This window comes from Mus caroli, unplaced genomic scaffold (assembly GCF_978045245.1).
Source record: "Mus caroli unplaced genomic scaffold, Mus_caroli_1 scaffold_17, whole genome shotgun sequence".
Taxonomy (NCBI): Eukaryota; Metazoa; Chordata; class Mammalia; order Rodentia; family Muridae; genus Mus; species Mus caroli.
Window position 1 is genome coordinate 37,382,509 of NW_028227272.1, and position 25,749 is coordinate 37,408,257.

Below are 25,749 nucleotides of genomic sequence, written 5' to 3' on the forward strand. Positions count from 1 at the left end.
ATACTTCCTCTGTTCTCTCTTTCCTCTCAGGCCAGTCCTTAAATATCAGCTAGGAAATAGGGGTATCCTGCACCTGGGTAGAATTTATGTTTGTTTGCTTGTTTGCTTGTGTATTCTTTCCCAATCTTTCTCAGACAGCCTTTAATGCCTTTTGAGGTATTACACGATGAAGAGGCATGGCAGCTTTTCCTCAGGTCCAGGACCCATCTGCTAAACACTCAGGTCAGCTCCAAAGCTGGAGCTATGACCCACCCCACTTTTCTTGTTTGTAATTCTTGGTTTCCCTGTTCAGTTCCCACTATATATACTCCTTTCCCCGAAGGGTGGCCATTCCATCTCTGTCACTGGGCTTTTAGTCAAATGAATGTAAAACACTTAACCACAAGACCTGGCCTGAGTCGGTGCAAAATGTCAGACCTCATTTGCTTAAAAAGTGAAAAATAAAGTCATCTGCTCTGTTTATCTCTAGCTTTCCACAGTCAATGGCAGTTGCTGATTTTAATCTATTGTGATAAAGTGCTTAGCGTTTCTCACATATGGATGCAGAGCTGAAAGTGAAGAGAGAAGCCTTGGCTATTGCTTAGCTAAAGGCACACTGCACTGGAGTCTCTTCTCATATATATATATATATATATATATATATATATATATATATATATATATATATATATATATTGTGTGTGTGTGTGTATGTGAATATCGATTTTTCTTTCTCTATCTCTCACTCTCTCATGCTCTCGGCATTTTGAGATTTAGATACAGGAGTGCAGCTCTTATTTTTCTGGTTTAAATCATCACACAGTGTATGATACACACACATTGGTAAATTTCAGACTTATATATACAATAGCTTTGTTCAGGCAATATGGGAGAGAAGCATGAATGCCCTGTGGTGCTGGCTAGGTTTGGAAACTAAGGGTGATGGGAGGAGTCTGTATCCAGAGGCAAGTATTTAGAAAGTATTACGTTAGGCACATTTCTCTGCTGATTTTTTTTGTTTGTTTTTTGTTTTTTAGGCAGCCTCTGCATTAACAAGTTTGAACAACTAGATAACTAAATATGTTGCAAAAAAGTGATGAACTATGCTTGCCCTTATGTCACCCCTCTTGAATTGTTTATGGGGGACTCAATAATATTGCATCTCCCCATATGAGTAAAATAATAAATAGACTTTAAATTTTATTTTAAATATCATCCAACTTGTCTATTTCAGCTCATATACACACATATACACATACCCACATATATGTGTGTGTATGTGTGTGTGTGTGTATGTGTGTATACACTCACACAGACAAATTAAGTCAGCAGGCAGAGTGGATAGAAATATAATATAAAATGGAAGGAAGCTTATTCCCACATCTCTGTTCAATTCTTCCAGCATTAACTGCTGCGTTATTGACAATGGATTTGTGCTCAGCTTGAGTCAGTCATATATTTCATTGGAACTGACAGGTTACCATCTACCTATTGGCATCCTGCTGGTATCACAGGTGACACACTTGTACAGCTGCTGCATGCTGGCCATGTTTAAGATGAGCGAACGTTTTAGGGAGAGATTTTCCTAAAACACTGTTCAATGGCTACATGTAGGAGACAATTTACCTAAAGCCATGGAGAAGAAAGAAGCTTCGGGGACTTAAGCAGTCCTAAGACAGCCCTACCACAACAGAGGCCAAGCCAGTGACAGAGGATTAGTCCACATCTGATTAATAAAAGTTCTGTTCTTTTAAATGTGTTACTATTTTGATAATAGTATACAGTTATAGAATATAACATAGTCAGCACTGCTTTCAAGCTCTAATCCTCTTCTATGCCTAGTTACCCCTTCATCTCTCAGTCAGTCACCTTCTTTCATGCAAGAGTGTGTGTGTTTGTGTGTGTGAGTGTGTGTGTGTTTGTGCAAGTATGCATGTGCATGTGTATGTGTGTGTATGTTGTATGTCTGTGTATGTTAATTTGTGTATGTGTATGTGTGTGTCCATGTGTTTTCATGAGTGGTATGTGTGTATGTGTGTTGTGTTTGTGGGTAGGGTTGTGGGCCCACTTCTGTTCTGCCACAGGGCATGGCTTCTTGTGGAGGCTAGACAAGGGGAGTTTAACAGTGATTATCTAATGCTGTCTTGAAGGATGGGGGAGGGGTGCCGGGCAATAGGGAAGCTCTGGGACAGTGCTCCAGGAGTAGGAACACAGTCTGAGATGTGGGAAAGCCAGGGCTGGCTGGGGGTTGTTCCTGGGCCTGCAAAGAGGCCTGGGCCATTGGGTTCCCAGGCTCTTAGACATCCAGACATGGCTGGGAGTTACAGTAGAGCAGAGAACAAGAATGGAGTGGGGGGCTCACAGGCTGGGGAGTTTAGCCCAGAGCCAGGAGGCAGGGGTGGAAATAGAAGCTCAGGCTAGTTCCAGCAGAACTTATTCTTGGTTTGATGGCTGGCTTGGTGGTGATTTATTATTGTTATGGCAGAAATCAGATACATAAAACCATATTCCATTTCTCAGGGTGGACCTGAGATTAAATACTTTTTTTCAGGGAGGAGTGTCTGTGATGGGAAGTTTATTGCAAACACCCTCCTGGCCTCTAATTATCTCATTAGCATGGAGAATTCTATTTTGAGCCTACTTGACTGTAGTCATATCCCTTTTACTATTGTCTTGGTCTGAGATGTTAGTAATCCCTCACCCACATGTCGAAGGGCTTCAGATGTTGCCCTTATGTGACTGATGGCCACAAATCTACATGAAAGGATCCCTTCAGGATCTCCAGGGCTTCAAGCCTTTGGTTTGACCTTACCAGGCTTCCTCTCATGGTCCATGGCCCCTGATTTATGTGTTTGTTAGTATGCATGTTTGTGTGTGTGTGTGTGTCTGTATGTTTGTGTATGGTGTGGGTATCTGTGTGTTGCATATTTGTGTGTAAGTGTGTCTCTGTGTTTATTGAAGTATAAGTGTTTGTGGTGTGTATGTGTGTGTGTGTGTTTGTATGAGTGTGGGTGTTCAGGTCTAACGCATGTTGCTGTAGCTGTTGTGTGTTCGTGATTCCAACAGTCTGTCATATCTGAGAGATATGTCCTCCTCCCCATCCTACAGCTCTTATTTACTTTTAGCTTCCTTCTCCATGATGTTCCTTGGGTCCTGATGGAGGTGATATATATATATATATATATATATATATATATATATATATATATCCTCTTTAATTGTGAAGACTCATCACTCACTTAGCCTCTGCTTTTTCAGTCATTACTAGATAAGACTTTTTCAAAATGAAGCATAGACTACATTTACACAATTAGAAATATCAGAACATTGCTAAAGGATGTGTCAATTCAATCTAATCATGCAACATCACTTTCTATGTAAATTTCTAATGTAATCTAATTTATAGTTGTAAAATCTCTGCCATGCTAACCAGGGTCATTCAGGTCCTGGTCAGGAATACAACTGAACAAAAACCTGCTGTGGTTTTTGAGACCTTATTTTTAGTAGAGTCTTTGTTGATGTTTCAGGTAAGGTAAGATTTGACAGAGGGTCTGGGGGGGGAGGGGTATATGTGTTTATCAGCAAAACTATGGTATACTTTTAGTCATAGGTTTTGAAACATAAATTTTGATCATTTCAATATTACTGCCATAGGCGATCCCAGAAATACTCTAGAGGTTCAGAGGGAGCAATTCTATCCAATTTGGAATATAGAGAGACCATTAGAAGTTGCCAAGGTAGACTGGCTCAGAATTTCTAAAGCAATTTCCTCAGGTAGAATTGGACCAGTGTTTTATAGTTATCAACATCAACAGAAGAGCCAACAGGATTAAGAATATGCCGGGTCATTTTCTAAGAAGACTCTGCCGTTTTATTTAGCTGGAATTTCGGGCATGCTGCTTCAATTCTCTGTCATGTAGGGTCTTAAGTGTCAGGTAAAGTAATTAGGATGTAATTGAAAGTCCTGAGTGGCTAATGATGGTTTTTAAGCTTAGGATAATAAGATAATAGCTGCATTCTAGAAGATTAATCTGTCAGCAGTGGGTAGAAGGGAGAAGACCAAGCATATCAGGTAAGAACAGTGTGTGTCTCAATGATCATAAGAGTAGTGTGGAAGGACATCCGCTCTACGGTTAAATTACCTTACTACTACGACATCCTGAAGGAGGCTTAAAATTGAAGCCTAAAGTAGTAATAGCAGATTGACTGTCAGGAGAAAATGTGAGCAGAAACTTAGTCAGGAAACAATGGTTCTCTAGGGCTGTTTGAGGGGAAGCTACGTAAAGCACCCCAGTGCTAAGTGTAGTCCTTACTCCTCATCAAGAAAAGCTCTAAGAATAAAATATAAATTGGGTTTGTTTCCTGTTTATTTTATTTTACTTTGTTTCGACATACTTTTCTCTGTGTACAACAAGTTGGTTTTGAGACTCCATATAGTACCAAGACTGACCTTGAACTCACAGCCATCCTCCTGACTCAATCTCTTACATACTGTGTGTGCTATCATGTCCAGTTCTTTAATTTCCACTTGTCAATACAAAAACATGATGAAGATACAGAGAAATGTCATGGTGGAGAGGAAGTTCAATGTTACTTTCTCCAGAATATCTTCTGACCTAGTGGAAAAGCCATGACAACCAGAAATCCCCAAAGCAGGAGAGGGGGTGGGGGCAAAACTTATAAAGGCAAGACATGAGGCTGAAGCACCAAGCAAACCTTGTCTGTCCTTTCATTTTGCCCAGGGCCAGCTGTGCTCAGAAACCTCTCAGACTGTGTCCTTAATTCAGCCTGGGAAATCAATGTGCCATATCATATTGACAACACGAAACAGGGCAGGCTTATTCCAGTTACTTCAGCTGTCATAGACATAGACCCGCAGAGGGGCCTTCCTCTCTGTCCAACCACAGAAAATGTAATTACAAGTAAACCTGAACAAACGTCAGTGATGCATTTTAAAAATAGAGCAAAGTTTCCACCCCATAGAAGTCAAAGTGAGACTCACAGCCATTTACCCAGAAGGGGAAGAGGGAAGAAACACACAGGAGGGGTGTGGAAGGACAAGTCTCAGAATGACAGGTCTTTCCATCTTTGAAAAAGCAATATATTTTTTTACAGAAAGGCCAGGAATTTTACTGCTACTTGCTGCTGGGTTTTGAGCTAATTAAAAAGGGAATTTTCTCCATATCTACCTCAAGTAGAAATAAATCAATGTTGATGGCAGGGGTATCTCTGTCTGATTTCAGAGATTGTACTTGCACTGTCAGAAAAGAATGGCTTCCATGCTTTTGAAGAAGGGTGTTGTATGAGTGCAGAAAAGCAGAATCAAAGTAAAAACATTGTAAACATATAAAACAAAGTAAAAACATATAAAAGAAGGTCATTAGCATAGGAATTAATCCATGAATCTGGAGGATATTCTTTTTTAAAAAAATATTTTTATTAGGTATTTTCCTCATTTACGTTTCCAATGCTATCCCAAAAGTCCCCCATACCCTAACCCCCCCCATTGCCCTACCCACCCACTCCCACTTTTTGACCCTGGCATTCCCCTGTACTGAGGCATATAAAGTTTGCATGTCCAATGGGCCTCTCTTTCCACTGATGGCCGACTAGGCCATCTTCAGATTCATATACAGCTAGAGACATGAGCTCCGGATTACTGGTTAGTTCATAATGTGGTTCCACCTATAGGGTTGCAGATCCCTTTTGATCCTTGGGCACTTTCTCTAGCTCTTCCATTGGGGGCCCTGTGATTCATCCAATAGCTGACTGTGAGCATCCACTTCTGTGTTTGTTAGGCCCCGGCATAGTCTACAAGAGACAGCTATATCAGGGTCCTTTCAGCAAAATCTTGCTAGTGTATGCAATGGTGTCAGCTTTTGAAGGCTGATTATGGGATGGATCCCTGGATATGGCAGTCTCTAGATGGTCCATCTTTTTGTCTCAGCTCCAAATTTTGTCTCTGTAACTCCTTCCATGAGTGTTTTGTTCCCAATTCTAAGAAGGGGCAAAGTGTCCACACTTTGGTCTTCGTTCTTCTTGAGTTTCATGTGTTTCACAAATTGTATCTTATATCTTGGGAATTCTAAGTTTCTGGGCTAATATCCACTTATCAGTGAGTACATATCATTTGAGTTCTTTTGTGATTGGGTTATCTCACTCACAATGATGCCCTCTAGGTCCAACCATTTGCCTAGGAATTTCATAAATTCATTCTTTTTAATAGCTGAGTAATACCCCATTGTGTAAATGTACCACAATTTTGTATCCATTCCTCTGTTGAGGGGCATCTAGGTTAGTTCCAGCTTCTGGCTACTATAAATAAAGCTGCTATGAACATAGTGGAGCATGTGTCCTTCTTACTAGTTGGAACATCTTCTGGATATATGCCCAGGAAAGGTATTGTGGGATCCTCCGGTAGTACTATGTCCAATTTTCTGAGGAACCACCAGACTGATTTCCAGAGTGGTTGTACAAGTTTGCAATCCCACCAACAATGGAGGAGTGTTCCTCTTTCTCCACATCCTCCCCAGGATCTGCTGTCACCTGGATTTTTGATCTTAGCCATTCTAACTGGTATGAGATGGAATCTCAGGGTTGTTTTGATTTGTATTTCCCAGATGATTAAGGATACTGAACATTTTTTCAGGTGCTTCTCAGCCATTCAGTATTCCTCAGGTGAGAATTCTTTGTTTAGCTCTGAGCCCCATTTTTTAATGGGGTTATTTGATTTTCTGGAGTCCACCTTCTTGAGTTCTTTACCTGATTAAGGATAGGTAAAGATCCTTTCCCAATCTGTTGGTGGTCTTTTTGTCTTATTGACAGTGTCTTTTGCCTTATAGAAGCTTTGCAGTTTTATGAGGTCCTATTTGTCAATTCTCAATCTTACAGCACAAGCCATTGCTGTTCTATTCAGGAATTTTTCCCCTGTGCCCATATCTTCAAGGCTTTCCCCCACTTTCTCCTCTATAAGTTTTAGTGTCTCTGGTTTTATGTGGAGTTCCTTGATCCACTTAGATTTGACCTTAGTACAAGGAGATAGGAATGGATCAATTCGCATTCCTCTACATGATAACCGCCAGTTGTGCCAGCACCATTTGTTGAAAATGCTATCTTTTTTTCCACTGGATGGTTTTAGCTCCCTTGTCAAAGATCAAGTGACCATAGGTGTGTGGGTTCATCTCTGGGTCTTCAATTCTATTCCATTGGTCTACTTTTCTGTCACTATACCAGTACCATGTAGTTTTTATCACAATTGCTCTGTAGTACAGCTTTAGGTCAGGCATGGTGATTCCACCAGATGTTCTTTTATCCTTGAGAAGAGTTTTTGCTATCCTAGATTTTTTGTTATTCCAGATAAATTTGCAGTTTTCTCTTTCTAATTCGTTGAAGAATTGAGTTGGAATTTTGATGGGGATTGCATTGAATCTGTAGATTGCTTTTGGCAAGACAGCCATTTTTACAATGTTGATCCTGCCAATCCATGAGCATGGGAGATCTTTCCATCTTTTGAAATCTTTAATTTCTTTCTTCAGAGACTTGAAATTCTTATCATACAGATCTTTCACTTCCTTAGTTAGAGTCACACCAAGGTATTTTATATTATTTGTGACTATTGAGAAGGGTGTTGTTTCCCTAATTTCTTTCTCAGCCTGTTTATTCTTTGTGTAGAGAAGGGCCATTGACTTGTTTAAGTTAATTTTATATCCAGCTACTCCACCGAAGCTGTTTATCTGGAGAATGTTCTAAGATGTGCTGTCTACAAGGTGGGAAAATCGGGGAGCTGATGGTGTTGTATACCATGAAGCCAAAATCCTGAGAACATGAAGTCAGATCTCCTCTTACAGAAGGAAGAGAACACGGAGGCCTTAGGACCAAGGAGAGCAGAACAACATGAAGGCCCCGTTCCAGGAAAGGGGGAACTTGGTTTTCCATTTTGTCTGGACCTTCACTTGAGAAGATCACTCCCATCCACATTTATCTTGCTGTCATGAGCCTAGTCACAGGCTCAAGGACAAAACTTATGGGGAAATCCACAAAAACATGCTTATCAATAATTCTGTATCGTCATATGAGTTCCTTTCTCTGTGCTAACATAAGTGTCATGGTTGTAAAGAGAAACAGTGAGGGTGACAGAGATGGTGTTAAGAGGTTTGGCTTTGTGGTTAGGGAAAGATCTTTCAATAACTTTAGGTATCTTAACTGTGTCTAACTAAGCTCTCTAAGTAGTCTTTTCCTGAAGATTCGTTTAACAATTAGTGTTTTCCAAAGATGAAAGATCTCATTTTTAGTAGTTATTAACATGGCAGAAGCCAATGTTAAAGAACTCAATGAAAGAGAAATTATAGTCAATTCCACTTTAAGTCTTTGGATAAATTTGGCCCCTACTACCACAGAAAACATTAGATGAATCTTGAATAATGAATGTAAAGATGACATTATAATTAACAGAGTTGCAATGAACAAAATATTTCTGTTTGAGTGTGACACTTAAAAGATTTGTGTGCATATCCCTGTCTTCCCAGCCATGTTTACTGTAAAACAAAGAATGAGCTATTAAAGGAAACTTTAGCCAATTTATCTAATTTACCTTTATTTTAAATCTCTGTGTGTGAGCATTTGTGGTATATAGTTCTGTATAGGAACAGAAAAACAGAGTAAATTTCTATTATACAAATACAAACAAGGATGTCTGTAAATTGAAACAGCTGAGAATCTGGTATCTTCTTGGTCCATGGAGTGGATGTCTCAGTAGTCTCAGTCTGGTGCTGAGACCTGGCAGACTCCTGGATACTGAAGGACACTAATCCACACAGGAAGGCTGAAGATGCTGAGTTCTGGTGGCAAATGAGCATCATAGCAATGCTTTTGCCTTACATCTTTTTCAATGTGAGCTGCCATAGGAAAGTCATTCTCTCCCCGTTAGATAATCCTCCCAGGGAATTCCTTCACAGACCCACCCAGAAGCATGCCTCCAGTTTGTTTCCAGATATAATAAAGTTGACAGCAAAGATAAACCATTACATGTAACAAGTGAGCTTGTCACCCCTCAGTTACATGAAAACCAGTGGCATAGCTGACAAGCCTTACCTAACCCTCCTCATTCAGACTGGGATGGGAGCCAGTGTTTGTGATGAGTTTGTGAGCCTTCTTTGTCCAGGTTAGCAGCTATTCCTAAGATTGCTTGCTTCTGTGTTAATGTCTGTTACCCACACTGGCCAAAGTTACTCATTAAGGGAGGCACACAGATTGAATGGTCACATCTGGACAGCAACTCTTTGAAATCTTATCTTCATCAATTTTTAAAATATTTTTATCGGACTGTAGGCAAAATCAGTAGTTAAGAGTATACATTGCATGCTCGCTTCAGCAGCACATATACTAAAATCAGAATGATACAGAGAAGATTAGCATGGCCCCTGTGCAAATTTGTGAAGTGTTCCATAATTTTTAGCTCAGAATACCCAAGATACAATTCACAAACCACATGAAACTCAAGAAGAAGAAAGACGTTCTTCTTAGAAGATCTTAGAACTTTCTTAGAGCTTAGATCTTTCTAAGAAGGGGAAACAAAATACCCATGGAAGGAGTTACAGAGACAAAGTGTGGAACAGAGACTGAAGGAATGACCATCCAGAGACTGCCCTGCTTGGGGATCCATACCATATACAATCACTAAACCCAGACACTTTTGTGGATGCCAACAAGTACTTATTGACAGAAACCTGTTATAGCTGTCTCCTGAGAGGTTCCACCAGTGCCTGACAAATACAGAGATGGATCCTAGCAGCCTACCATTGGACTGAGCACAGGGTCCCCAAATGAAGGAATGAGAGAAAGGACCCAAGGAGCTGAGGGGGTTAGCAGCTCCATAGGGGGAACAACAATATGAACTAACCAGTACCCTCAGAGCTCTCAGAGACTAAACCACACACCAGAAAGTACACATCGTGGGACTTCTGGCTTAAGATGCATATGTAGCAGAGTGTGGCCTAGTTGGTCATCAATGGGAGAAGAGGCCCAGTGTAGGGGAATACTAGGGCCAGGAAGCTTTGTGGGTTGGTTGGTGAGTAGGGTTAGGGGGAAGGGATAGGGAGTTTTCAGAGGGGAAACTAGGAAAGGGGACAACATTTGAAATGTAAATAAAGTAAATATCTAGCTTTTGTTTTTTGGTTTATTTTTTGTTTGTTTTTTGTTTTTGTTTTTAAAGAGTATACACCGCTCTTGGAGAGAACACCCACATTGGTTCCTGGCATTCACAACTGTTTGGGACTTCAGTTCCATGGTATCTGATGCCATCCTCTACACCCTGGGGGCATCAGCACTCACATAGGCATATTCCTCCATAGTAACAGAAATATGTATATGTGTGTGTGTGTGTGTGTGTTTGTGTGTGTGTGTATAAAAATTTAAAAATATTTATAGTTGTTTCTTGATACTTTTAGAATTTTAATTAAAACATAATTATATTGCTTCCCTCTTCTCTTTCCTGGTGTTTTTTTTTTTTTTTCAAAAGTTTTGTGGGTAGGTCACCATGCCCTTAGAATTCTGGATTAGTTTAAGTAACCGAGTACTTGATAAAATTAAGCCTATCATTTCATGAGTGGACTTGAGAATCTCAAATTGCGAATGTATGATATTGATTTCAGATTTAGATGATACATCAACTCAACTAAGATTGCTGGTGATCAGCCTTCCCCCATTGCTTCAAGTGCCCAAACCTTAGGAAGGTCAGCCAGCCTTCAGAAAGCACTTAGGAAGCATTTCATCTACAGATACTCTGCCTGGAAGAAGGAAGACACTAAGCCAGGGTTGATAATTGGAGTATTTTGTTATCTCTGGGATCTTGGAATCTTCAAAATAATTGCCTCGTGTTTTTGGCTGAGTACAAATAATTCATGAGGCAGACTGGTTGCGAACAGCTGTGTGTGTGTGCTGTGAAATGACAGAAGGCAGGTCTGAGCCTCTGCCTTCTCAGTAACACTGTCTCCCTCCTGTCCCTGAGGACATCTGACATCTTCAATTGCATTAGGACTCACCCCTGCATTGAAATCACAGCTTCACAGGCAGAACACAGCAGACAGGTGAGAAGTCCCCTGATGGTAGAAAACCTCATAATTTAAGATACATTTTTGACAGAAAGATTGTTGGTGGAGTTCTAAGCCCTTAACACTATACATTTATGAATACAATATCTGATGCTATATTTGAACTGCGTGTTGCATAATGTCCTGAGCCATCAGTAAGTACAGCATGTTGCAGTTTAACAGAGTGAGGGACAAAGTGGAGATATATTACTATAATGCAACCGTTCTTTCTATTTAAAATGTAGTTTAATTAACTAAGAAACTGATGAGAAAACCTGATGGAGCTATTTTTTTCTTTCAAGTGATACTAGAACTAAAATATTATCTTTTTAAAAGGTGGTTTTACATAGAAAACATATTCAAATACTCTAGCAGGACCCAAACAGTTTATTTTCATTAATGTTAATGAAAATTGGTTTCACTTCGGATTATATTAGCATAAACTTCATTTCAGAAACAAAAATAAAAGCCAGGAAAACGGTGCATACTTTCGATCCCCACACTCCAGAGGCATAGGAAAACATATTCCTGGGAGTTTGAAGGCAGTATAATCTACATAGAGAATTATAATAAATCCAGGGCTACATGGTCAGTTCCTGTGTCTCCCCTCAAAATGTTAAAATACAAAAACATATGCTGAACAAATTTAAGTTGATGCAAATCAATGAAAATATTAAGTTGATACTTTGAGAAACCTAAGTAAATAGTGTTTTGTCTTACTTTTCAAAAGAGATAAATATCATTAAGTAAATATTTGTCAATTTTAGTTTGTATATAATTTATTTCTTAGAGGTGTGTCATTTTCATATCAAGCAGATATTATATCCTGCATATTGCACGTTTTATTGAAAATTATTTAAATTAAATATATTCTAAAATATGGGAACTTAACTTTATATGCCTGTGTTTCTTTCTGACTGAATCAAATTCATGGCCAATTTTTAAACGTAATATAATCCCTTTGTAAGATGAAGTCCAAATTGTGGTATATAGGTATAGGAATTATGAATTATTCTATGCAAATGACAATATTTTATGAGACTTATCATGGGAGAGTTGAGGTTGAGTTTTTGTAAAGATAATAGAAGGAAGGCTAATTTCTATATTAATGTTTTTCCTACCATATACTGTGAAAATCTGTGAATTTGGTAATTCTAAATATTCCTTTAAAATCACAATAAATGCAGCTCCCTGTCTCCAAGCCTTTAGCCTCCAGCTGCCAGTCATCAGCTGTCGGGGAGCTTACAATTCCAAACAATATTTCAAAGATCTCTAAGAGAAATAGAAACTGTATAATTGCTTTGCATCCTTTTCTTTTTCTGAATAAAAACACTGCGCTATTTGGCCAAACTTGTTTTAACTCCATCACTTGTGAATGTCTGGATGTAAAGGGATACATTTCAGAACCATCCATAAGACTTAAATCCTAAGAGATACATTGTCTCAGCTGCAGAGGCCAGACTCAACCTCAGCTGCCAAATGCAAGAAATGAAGGAGGAATGTAAACAACTTGATTGAGGGTGGCTCCTGCTGCACCTGTGGTTTTGACAGCTTTTGCTACAGCTTGAGGAGGAAACAGGTTGCCTGTTTGTTCTTCAAGAGCACTTCTGGCATCCAGGTATTATGCAGGCATACACTGCCAGCTGTGAAGGAAGCAGCTCCCTAGTCACTTCAGAGAATGATGCTTCTGCAGGAAGATCCCTCTAGCTATTTTATTCAAGGACATTGGGCAAGGAAGGCACAAAGGATCAACTGCAAAATCCCAGGAGGCTGAGGTATTTGAGGAAAGGCTCCTTACCACAACCTGGCTTCTAAACTTGAGGTTGGTTTCAGTGGGAACGCCAGGGCAAAGAAGTGGGAGTGGGTGGGTAGGGGAGTGGGTGGGGGAGGGTATGGGGGACTTTTGGGGTAGCACTGGAAATGTAAATGAAGAAAATACCTAATAAAAAAAGTAAAAAAAAAAATGGAACATTTAATTGTAATAATTTTTCAAGATATGAGTGCCCTAATGAAAGAATAGACGAATGAAAACAATCATGTGCAAGAGATTTTGACTGCTTATGTCTTCATAATTCTCACCAGGAAAAATAAGTAGAGTAACGTGTCAATGGCAAACACTGTAAATTCAGACAAATGTCTCTGAATCATTTTCTTAATGAAAGACTTTGTGACAATTTACTCCATATTCTAGGACAAGTCCATACACCAGATGACTTGGATGACAGATGTGCTGTCTTGATTTGTTTGTTGGGACATAAAATCTGACTTTCTAGAGAAGGTTGTCTTTGATAGAATTCATTACGTAGCCCAGGATACCCTCAAATTCATGACAAGCCTCTTTCCAGGGCCTTCGTGGTGCCAGACTTACAGGAAGAGAAGTCAGCACATGAAACTTAAAATACAGCTTCTGCCAATTATTGTACATCATAGAACTACAGTAGTTAACATTATATGTTTTAACTGATGTAAACAGTTAAATATTGTGACTTAATAAAAAAAAAGTTTAGTAGGACAAATATTCCCATATGCTTCTGAGTTTATTTTAAAGATGGACTTAAGAACAAAAGAAATGTCATATGATATTTTAGAGTTGTTCAATGTCATTTTATTTTTATTTCAGATCAGCAGCAAACATAAATTATTTAGTCAATTTTTCAAGCAAGCTGGATACTAATAGAAAGAATAATTAAATCCCTACCTCACACATATTAAAGTCCAAATATACAGGAGTAAAGATAGATAACAAAATAAAGTATAAAAATAAAATGGAGTCCCAAGAAACATTGGAGGAAAGAATAAGGAAATATTTTAGAAACTTGAGTACAAACACTTGTTTTATATGTGTCATAACAATTAGACAAAATAAAGAAAAATATGTATAAAGGTGGTGATTTTAAGTCCAGAGAACTGTCTACAGCAGGGAAAAACTTAGGAAGGTGGCTACATCCTGAATATTTTTACACAGGAGTAAACAACTTAGAATGTTTCACTAGAAAGAAACAACAAACACTTGAGTTGATAGAAATGTTTCTCATTATTTGAGTATTCTATATTGCGTGTATGTGTGGAATATCACAACCTACCTACTATGTCAACAGGTACACATTTTATAAATCAGTTTGATAACTAAGTTTTAAAGCAGCATGGTAAATTTAAAATAAAAAATAAACTGTTCACAATGGCATTAGGGATAAAACTTCACATGCATAATAATATAAAATTCTCTACTTCTATTACACAATGCTTTCCTAGTTATTTGATTTGTGTTTTAGAAAAACTAGAAAATGCTAAATAGGCAGCTAATGAATGAGGGAGTGAGAGTGTCAGGTGAGCATGGATCACGAATGAATGCTTGTGAACCCAGATCATGAATGTATGCTTGTGAACATGGGTCATAAATGACTGCTTGTGAACATGGATAAGGGATGAATGTACAAATAGAGATAGATGGGGAGAAGCGTCAATGATTGGCTAAAGATGGTAGGATAAGAAAAAACAAAAGGGAAAGAAAGAGCATTGAAGAGAAAAGGAGGAATAAAACACTGCTTACACAATAAATTGGACAAACATTTGGAAATTGAACTGCTCTTCTCATTAATTCACATTATAGTCCACAGCTAACTGAGTGGAATTAACCTGCAGGCGTTATTCCTAGAATACCAGTCTGGTTAATATTGTAGCTATAAACATATCCATGGGTGGATGCTTTATTAGAGGCATTATAATGAAACAAATACCCCAATTATTTATTAAGTAATTAATAGCACAGATTATACTGGACTTTTAAACTTGACTTAGTTTTTAAAATGGCCACAGTGTGGGTATATATATATATATATATATATATATATATATATATATTAGAACATTGCCTAAATGTATTTTTGAGTATGAAAAGATAGATTCCAGAATAGCAGATTGAACTTCTTCACAGCAGTGTATGCTTACATGTTTGCATTACTGTAGCACATGTGTGCAAGTACCTCAAAGGTATGCTATCAGAGAAAGTTAACATTCATTACATTTATCATTACACACTCTTGTACTCTGTACTCTTTAATGGATGTATAGCATTGTCACAAATGAATGAGATACTTTCAAAATGATTAAAAATCATTTTCTCACATTTTAAGTTTGATCGATTTCTGCTAATTTTTTAACCAGTGTGTATTTCACCTTAGGTAAATGAGAGTTTGTGCGGGTACTGCTTTTCTAGCAACAACTTATCAGGAGTTTTGTGGCCTGAAGCAAAGCTCCTTCCCTTATTTTTTTCTGTGTTTACTGGTTGTTTATTCTCTGTACATCTGACAAGTCACTTAATCTATAATTCAAATATGCTCAGCATATCTCCCAAGATTTGACAATCTAGTTTATAATTACTTTCATTATTATACAAAATCTTGAAAATTGTTAAGTCAATCAATAGGGTTATAAAAAAACTGATTCTCAACCACTTCTTTACAGCAGCCCAAAATGATGCCATTTAGGTTTGAACACGTCTCGAAAACCACGAAAAGCCTCTAAACAAAATTAAGTTTAATTCACTCTTTAGGGAAGTGCTTCTACAGACCATTGGAAGGAAGGGGGAACCAATTTAAATAAATTATCAGATAGTCATTTTATCCAGACGAGTGCTACTAATTACAATCCGTTTCCTCTATTCATTAAAACTCGTCCAGCCTAGATCCACTCTGTCAGCAGTCACTCCAGTTGCGTGAGAGCCTTATCACAACGCTTCTTTAAATACATTACATAGTTTAGACTTTTGCTAATTTATAGCCTTTTCTGGGCATCCCTGAAAAGTGTCTGCTTTTTTATTTTTTATTTTTTTTGCATGCTCCTTCTGTTTTAATATATTAAGTCTTTAGTCTTTTTTCATTGCTGTCTTCTCAATATTCTGTAATCTGTTTTAATCATCAGGTGTTCCCATCTATCAAGTAGGTGTCTCGTTCAAGCATTGCATTCTAGGGAGAATCCATCTATTGTTCTCCTCGGCAGGTTAGTTTGGTAGAGTTCATTGCTTTATTTAACTAATGTATTGCATATCCAGGCCACAAAAATCCAATGGGATTAAAACCAACCATCCAGAAATCACCACAGCATCCTAGCTGCTTGCCTTACACTATACATCAAGTCTGTTTGGCTTATTTGACAGTGGTAGTTTTTTTTTTATTTTTTTCTGTAAAATAAATATGTACTATGGGGTGTGTGACAAATGATCCCTTGGTATAAGTCTGTCTTTCACTGGCATTTGAGTTGTTGGGTATACTTGTTATACTAATGCCTCTAAACCAGGAATCTGAAGAAAGCCACATGTTTCTATTTTTTAGATCATAGTAAGTCCTATGCCTCCACAACATGCTCCCCACCCCACCCCCCAAAAACCAGGTATTATTTAGTTTTAGTAGCTCTAATTTTGTTAATAGGGAAACTGAGTATATGCGCTTGTGTAATACTTTCATAAATTAAAGAGAGTAGAGGGAGTTCTACCTATTTCCTGTTTATCTTTAGTTGCCTGATTAAATGCTTATTGTATTACAGGTCCTCCCTCAATATTTGTTGACTTGAGTATGTGTTATATAATAAAGACAGTGAGCCTGGGAGTAAAGTACGGTTTTTTATCTGACTTTCCTTATTTAAAGACCTTTCCAAAGCCCTGGCTACTTGCTGATAGGAAACAACATCACTCTCAGTTTTAAAAGTTGAAGATTCATTGGGAATTCTTTTATCTACTTAGCAATTAATTTACATCTACTGTAATTAATTTTTGAGAAACCTGCAAAAGCCTATTAGCTGATGTTCATAAGCAGTGGATCCTAACTTGGGAAGTTGGGAGGAATAAATCAGCCTGTATCAGCCAGATATGTTGCCCTGGCAGATAGCCTTGGCAAGCACCCAAACATAAATAAACTATTTTCTAAGTTTTGGTAAAAATAATTAAGTTCAGCTTAAAATGCATCCAAAATCCATTGTCTGATGGCCCATAGAAGTGAATAATTCCATTTTATACTGATAGAGGGTAGGTTCAGGAGGAGTTCAGAGCAGTATTGTAATAAGCAGGCATTTATAATGTTTTTGTAAATGAGGAGATGCATTCTCTTATGAGTAGAAGTTATTGAAAAATAGTAATAGAAAGCCATTTTCCTTGGAGGCATGGACCTAGACTGTCTGTGCTAGAACATACTGCTCAGAACTACATCATCAGAGAGGCTGAGATTTTCAACTTCCTTCTAACTTTCAAATGGTTCCTTAAAAACAAATGATCTCCTACTCCTTCCAGACCTTCCTGGAGCATTGCTGTCTTCGAAGCTTTGGCTCTGACACAGCTAAAGCCCAGCATCTCTGTCCTGTTGCAAACGTGCAGACGTCATTTCCCCTCCTAAACGCCATGTCACCTCATGCTCTGCCTTCGCTCTCATTGCGTGCTCATAATAGACAAGTTTTATACACTGCCTAGAACAGATGGTCCATTACTTAGAGCGGGAGAGTTAGATATGGTCTCCTCCTTTCATTTTCAATTATTATTACCCATTCAGAAGCATCTTCAGGCTTTCTTCGACATGAAATCTATAGGATTATCTGGATTAAAAAATAAGTGCTGACATCTCACGACATTAAGGAAGGTTTAGTTTCGGGTTTTATTTGCTTGTTGCTTCTCCCTTTTTCTCACAGATGATTCAGGAGGTAAACTGCCCATGAGATCTCCCTCCCAAGACATGGCTTCCTAGACAGAGGCTTCCTGGAGGTTTGGGCATCATTAGAAAGTCTTGCTCATTTTTTCTGACTGGGGTTGAATGTTACGATACAGGAAGAGCCCTCCTTCTTAACCCGTTTCCTCTCAGTTCTTCACTTCCTGTTCCGGAAAGTCAGTCAGTAAAATGCTTCCAAATTTCTCACCTTTGTCGCTGCTTCCCATAGCTAATCACACTTAACTGGAAAAAGAAATAAGGCAGGGTCTTGTAAGGCACTGTAACAAGTGAGTAAACAAAATACTTACACCCAAGGAATCCTCAAGTTAGTTAGTTTTAATTAATAAATTAGAAACCTAAGAGGTCTCAGCTAAAGAAGAAACAATGTCCAATGTAATATTTCATGCCCAATTTTTGATTCAGTTGAAAATACTAATTTTTATATTACAGTCAGTAGAATCTGAGCTATGAAAGAGTTTACTTTGACAACCTCTTAAACATACTGTTCACTGTCTGAACAGTTTAAATTTCAGTGATTTAATTTCCATGTAATATTTTATGATATTAAATTTAGTTGTTAAATTCAAGGAAATATGAAACTATTCAAGAAGTTATGAAATTATTAGAAAAGGGTGTTCACCAGATTACTTTCGCCTGGACAAGTCAGACTCAGAAGCCATTCTTAGAGAATTTGCCAAAAAACATAAGGACAAACAGCAGAGATGAATTTTATCAAAGCAGTAGGAAAATGAGAGAGACAGTAATAAATATCTCCAGAATTCTCCACTAATATGTAAATGATGGTGAGAAATTTAGTTGCTTGACTGTGATGTCTTTTCCTTTTATTTTCATTTTCAGAATGAAAGGGAAAAAAATTAGTTTGATGTCGTTAATCCACTCAGCTTCCTGCCCTTTCCATTAGTATCGATCAAGAAACCATCTCTTTAATTAGATTTGTCTCCTAATTTTTTTGAAGTTCAGTTTTAGTGTTACCCTAATCACCACATTGTTCTTGAAACTCAGTATTCTGGGTTAGATGTATTCTAGAATAAAGAAAAAAATCATCATGAATCCCAGAGGCATTCACCCTGGCAACCATAGCTTCAATCTACGACCTCACTTCTACAATTAAGAGGATATGAGCAAGAATCATCTTACAAAAAATTTCTGTACGCTTTACCTGAAAGCTACAGTATAACCTCAGGGTTTTGCAGTAGTGTTTATTGTAGATGAAGAAGTCCCAGGTAATTTCCAACAATTATATTTGGCTAAATGAGCAGAACTGCAGTTCAGGTAGGCCATGTATATGAATGCCTGGTGACTTGAAAGAAGCCTCTTGGCCATTTGGGTATTTATGCAAACATATTTCTCTCCCTAGAATGTGGGCAAGTGAGTTAAGCTTTGGAACAATCCTGGAAAAGGAGCTAGGTCCCTTGAAACTACAATGATGTCTCCAGTCTATTTTTAAGCACCTATCTTCCTTTCTTTCTATATTCAGACCCTTAACCCTAAAGTATTTACCTTATAAATAGTTACTAGAATCTTAATATATCCCAAGAACTGCTGTAAAAGCTTTAATATATGGATTCATTGAAGCTTAAAAACAATTAGGGGAAACATACTAAATAGCTTGCCTAAGGATAAATACTGAAAAATAGGCCTAAGAAGGGCCTGAAATGCAAGGAACAGTACTTCTTAAATTTTCACCAGTCTACCCTGGACACTAAGGTCAGACAGCAACTAATATTAAATGGACAATACCAAATTTTGTTGTAAAATTCTTGAGAAGAAACTTAGCTACCTTAAATTTTTTTCTAAACAATCCAAATTTAAAACCATTGTATTATTCTCTGGAACTGTGAAGTTTCATTACACCGGAGAATATATTTGCCACTCAGGATCTATGCCAGCCCCTTGATAATGATGAGAATAGGCATTTCTGAGCTGCCTTGGCCTCTTCCACACTTCTCAGCCTCTAAATGGCAGTTGGGTGTCTTGCTGAACTGTATCCAGCTGGCAACCTAAAGTCTTAGTTATAATTCAGAATTTTGTCTGCCTAAATATCATTCAAAATTCATTGCCAGACAGTCTCCTAGAAAGCCAAACAATGAATAAAATGGGAAATACCTGCTTAGAAAGTCAGCAGAACCTGGAAGCAAGGGTCTTGAGTTTCTACTGGAGTTAATTGGTTCTATAGTATTGACTTAGTAACTTTCATTCCCAGGACTCAGTTACCTAATGTGTGGATGAAGAATTTGTATTTATCAGTGTTATTTAATCTACAATATTCTATGAGCTTCTAAATTAATGAGATTGCATCATGTCTGTAATCGAATGGTCATGATCATACTTTAAAGCTTTAATATTTAGATGAGTCAGAATAAGGAGGGTAACTTAGCCTAACTAACCTAGAATCATATTAGGACATCCTTTACTTTTTAGACTTTACTAGAAACAACAACAAACCCAAAGGAACAAAAGACATTGCTGCCCCTAGATAGCCTGGGGCAGAAAGGAAGTTGACTTTCTATATTAAGACCATAGAAAGAGTTAACACTGTTTTTGCATGCTGTAATTATTATTCTTTTGCAAGAAAATAAAATTCTGTGCACTCCATCCCTCTGATTGTTTGAGGGTAAATTTTCAGAGTTTAAAAGTTAAAGGAAAGCCTGAATTGTTTACTAGGGGTGTAAATATTTTCAGGCATAGTAAAACATCACAGTATATATAACTGGAGAATCTAGAGTAATTACTGCTTTGGGGGTCATTTTTTATAGTTTACCAAGCCCACAGGCATGTCATTTGTGTATTAAAATATATCCAAGTGTTGACGTTGAAGAAGCATATGAATATGAAAATGATTGTAACCTTCCAGGAGATGTTTCATGTGACCACAGCCAGCCAGAAGAATGCTTATTCTCTCTTCCACTCTTGGATAGTTGGCAGAAAATGCACAGAAATAGTGACTTTGAGTATAAACAAAGAATCTTGTTCTTATGACTAGATATGTTATCCTATCCTGATAGTTCAATTTCTTTAGCACCGAACAGATCAGACAAATTGAAATGCTAATAGTTTCATAGCCTGGGCACGACACTAGGTATGGGGTACCACTGTTTTTATATTTGATATTGATTTTGAAATCATGAATACCCACATTTTCTTATCTAATGCAACCTATATGTTCAATCTTTTTTTTAAATAGAGCATGTCCATCAATATCAAAATTGCAGCAATTTCTCATTAGACAGATAAATTGACCATCCCATGGAGAGACGAGATAACTGGATGAACAAAGGATGCAAACATGAACATCTATTTTATAAGATAATGCATTTTAAATAATATCAGCAACATTAGATAAAGGTCATGAATAAAATATAATAGCTTTAAGTTTGAGTTGTCATAATTAAGATGTATTTAGAGCGTCTTTGCTTTTATCAATTTTTCTTTTCTTTTATTATTTGAATATGATCTTGTGCTTTAGTTGGACTTGAGACTTATGAGGGAGTCAGTAATGAAATCTCATCACCACAGTTACTTACCATAGAGTATCTAGCATGCAATTGAGAATGTGTCTGAAATCATTGGCGATCCGAGGAATGGAATACACTAAGTAAAACTTAGAACATAAAATCAGTGAGTATCCAGCATCTGGTATGTCAGAGTCCATAAGGATCCTCTAATTCCATGGTTCTATATGACAAAGTAAAAAGCAAGAAAGTGTGGAACCATGCCAGCCTTCACATCAACTCGTGGAGATGATTGTCACACTAGAGACTTGTCAATGTCCTTCGAGTAGTCTTTAATTGAAATCAACAGACATTGTCATGAGACAGAGGAAGGTAGAAAGTGAATAAGACACAACACTTTAGTAATATCACCTCTTTTCTTTGCTGCTTTCTAAAGATCCGGAATGAAAATTGTCCCCAGAGTGGCTTTAAGTTCTCAGTTCTCTCTCCATCATGGGAGCCACCATTCCCCTGCAAAGCTCTCACATGTGCAGTAGTATCTTCGCAGCAAGATGCCATCATCCTGTATTTACATGCATGTGTTAGGAAGAACAGGCAGACGCTTGCTTTTACTGCTAAGAGTGGAAGACTGCAAAGGAGACGGCTTGCACTTTGAGCTTTTAGAATTTGGTCCAGAACATATTTTTTTATAAAACTGTTATAAATGACTATACTTTTATAGATTGTTTAGAATCTCATTACAGCCCACTATAAAAGTCCTTTGTGATAGAAACATCTTTGGATATAATTTATATCATTTCTTATATGAGAAAATGAATTCAATAATATTCTGTCTCTTCAGACTACCTTACATCTTCCTTATTAATACTTGTGATGTTCTTCATAATTTACCATTTCATACACATAATATTTTTTGAGAAAAAAATTATGATATAGGCCTGGTTGTATGAACTCACTTTTTAGACCACTCTGGTCATGAATTTACAAGAACACATCTTTCTCCTCTTTCTGAATGAAGATTAAAGGTATGCACCACCATGCCCACCACCAATTTTATATTACAAGTTTTAAAATAATTACTGTCTTCCTTGTTATGTAAGCTCCTGAAGGAAAGAGTATATATTTCATTTAATCACCTTGTCAACATCTTTCTGAGATCCTGGTACACAGTAATTATACCACAAATTATATAAATGATCAAGTGATGAAAGGGGGTATACCAGTTTACTCTGACCTGGGCTAGGTCATGGTGGTGTAGATTATAGTAAAGAAGACAGGACAAGTAGCCTGATTTCATAAAGCTGCAGTCTACCTTAAATGTAATAACAGAAGGGAACATACCTAAATAGCTTCATTATGAATGATATTTGTTAAATCAGGAGAAGAAAAGGGATACAGAAAGAGGAAAATTCATTTATTTATAATACAAATGTAGTGGGAGGGCACCCATATCAGGCACTCATGACCTAGTACACATATTGACATTTGTAATGTAAGTTTATTGTTTAGGCCATGTGTTTCAGTCATATTCATATTTTTCAGAACATACAAAGCGCACAATTTAACAGAGTACTAGCCTCTCTATATAAAGGTCAAAATTGAGATTTTAATATACTCCTACAATGAAATGATTGTAATGAGCCTTGCACTAAGGCACTGTTCTGTTTTTCAGTATCTTTTTGCTTTAAGGAAGAGGAGCAAGTTCTACCTAAAAGGGGGCTTATGAGAAATTTTTTCCACATATGAGACTTGTATCACAAAGATAAGTTTGGAATTGAATACAACCAGGGTGGTGAAGTCAAAGTCTCTAATTTTTATTTTTATTTTTTAGCTTAACTTTCCTCATCTAAAGAAAAAACTATTTTGTAGACATTTTGTAATATAAACCATATATATATATATATATATATATATATATATATATATACACACACACACATACATACACACACAGACATACAACCATATATATATACACACACATATATATTAACACATACATACACACACATATTAACACATACATACACACACACACACATATATATATATACACACATACTTTTGGTACAATGAAGTGCTTAGCATACATGGTTTCTCTGATATCAGAACTTTTAGAGTGCTTATTTTCCTCATAGAATTCTAAGTTGGTTTTGATACAGGTAAAAACTAAAAGCTATGCCTTACTTCGTTTGCTTATTTTACTTCATAGAGTGTCATCTGGTTCTCTGGCTTTTCTCAGTTCTCCCTAAACACATTTTCTTATCTGTTTTGGCTGAGTTAAACATATTTTATATATAAAGGAAACTAAGTTCATTATTAATGCAGGTAAGAGTGATTTGCAAAGAGAGCAGCGACTGCAGCAGTGAGGATGATGTGCACATGGAAGCAAGGTAAGGTGATGTAAAACGTCGGGCTGTGGTACATCAGTGATGGGCAAATGCTTTGTGGGGAAAGGTACTTCAGCAGAACTATTCAACTCAAGCTGGATCTTCAATGGGAGAATGTTATGAACCATTGTCAGGAGAAGGAGCCAAGTTTCAAGAGAAGAAACTACACTCATGAATTAGAAAGCAATAAGCGGTAGCCTTTGAAGTTGTGTGGAAAGTTTAATGATCTCTAAACATGTGTACTAGGAAACCTCGCCTATCCTTGTTGTATCCAGTATGAATCTTACACAGCTTCCATATTTTCCAACCATTATCTTCTTCAGTAATCATCATCTTGTTTAAGACTCTGACTGTTTGCAAGACCAAGGGGCAATCTCTTCCCAGTGATGGCCGACTAGGCCATCTTCTGCTACATAAGCAGCTAGAGACAGGAGCTCCGGAAGTACTGGTTAGTTCATATTGTTGTTCTACCTATAGGGTTGCAGACCCCTTCAGCTCCTTGGGTAAGTTCTCTAGCTCCTCCACTGGGGGCCCTGTGTTCCATCCAATAGCTGGCTGTGAGCATTCACTTCTGTGTTTGCCATATGCCTCAGTATAGGGGAACGCCAGGGCCAAGAAGTAGGAGTGGGTGGGTAGGGGAGTCGGGGGGTAGTTTATGGGGAACTTTTGGGATAGCATTTGAAATGTAAATGAAGAAAATACCTAATAAAAAAGAGAAAAATAAATAAATAAATAAATAAAAGCCAAAAAAGAAAAATAAATGTTAAATCAAAAAAAAAAAAAAAAACCTCTGACTGTATTTATTCATGTCTTAAAACATGGTCTTCTTTTAAATTTTCTCCTGTATATTTTTGCTTCATTTTATGTTCTTTTCTCTAAACATGGTGTGTGTCCTATGATTACTATCTGCAAAGCCACATATTCTAGAAGTCATTGTATCCATCATATCCATTGAAGAGCTGCCTCCTGCATCCAGAAATGCTGTCTAATGTGGCTATGTGTTCATGGCAACTCTCATTGACGCAAATTCTGGAGACTTCACAGAGGAAAGAGAAAAACAACTGCATTTGTGTTTGCTACCAATGATCTCTAAAGGTCAACTCGAATTAATCATTCTTTCTATTTCCCACTGTGAGTCTCTCTCTTCTTTCCAATTGGCTCAATGAGTTGGAAGACATTGACATGTTTCTTAATAGCAAGAGTTTTAACATGCATTTTAAGAGGAAACCCCTGATTCCTGGCCCTCAATTTTCAGAAGCAACTGGAAGTTGAGCACCTTTTCACCCCTAGATGCAATACCGCTAGAAAATAATCCCACTGGAGTGAGCGAATAAACTGAGTGTAATCTGTGATGTCAGGGCTGAGAAAGACTGGGTATCTATACTCCAGGAAGCCAGATATTACCTGTAACATGGTTAAACAATGACAATTCCATGGTAAGGGCTTCCCATTTCCCTTCTAACAAGAGAAAAGCTGGAACCAGTTTACATTTACACCAATCTCATAGAGCAGTAGCCAACCAATAAACTTCATATCTACAGTGTATTATCTGACCTAAAGCCATAGTGGAGAAACTGTTAGTGAACATTTAAAATGAATCAAACTAAATAAAAATAAAGTGTTTTGCTCCAACCTCTGTGTTGGTCTTGTTAGGTGCTCATTCAGAATTGTTTTCTAGAATTCTTTCTTCCCTCCCTCCCTCCCTCCCTCCCTCCCTCCCTCCCTCCCTCCCTCCCTCCCTCTCTTCCTCCTTCCTTCCTTTTTGTTTTTATAAAAAATAGATTCTTCTCACAGCCTCTCACCACCACAGTTTCCCTTCCCTTCATTCCTCTCAGCTCTCCCACACCTCTCCTCTCCTCCAGATCCTTTCTCCCTTCCTTTCCTCTTCACAAACAAACAAACAAACAAACAAACAAGCAGGCCTCCAAGAAATGGCCATAAAACAGAGCAAAAAAAGACACAAAAAGAAAAGGCAAAAGCCCTCATATGGAGGCTGGAGAAGAAAATCCACTAGGAGTAAGAGAGCCAAGAATAAGAAAAGAGTCATGGATACAACCCCTAAGTCCATTTTTTTCAAATCATAAACAACCCTTAGAATGCAGTTCTTTAAAAACATGACATATTAGAGACA

At 37.6% G+C, this 25,749-nt stretch overlaps 1 protein-coding gene and 1 pseudogene across 3 annotated transcripts in view; both read left to right on the forward strand.

Annotated features, from left to right (window-relative positions):
* The window catches only part of Lsamp (limbic system associated membrane protein), a 2,143,093-nt gene that overhangs the window by 319,124 nt on the left and 1,798,220 nt on the right, over positions 1 to 25,749 (forward strand). The gene's annotated exons all lie outside the window — the stretch shown is intronic.
* Positions 9,337 to 9,430, forward strand: LOC115029690 (U6 spliceosomal RNA; annotated as a pseudogene).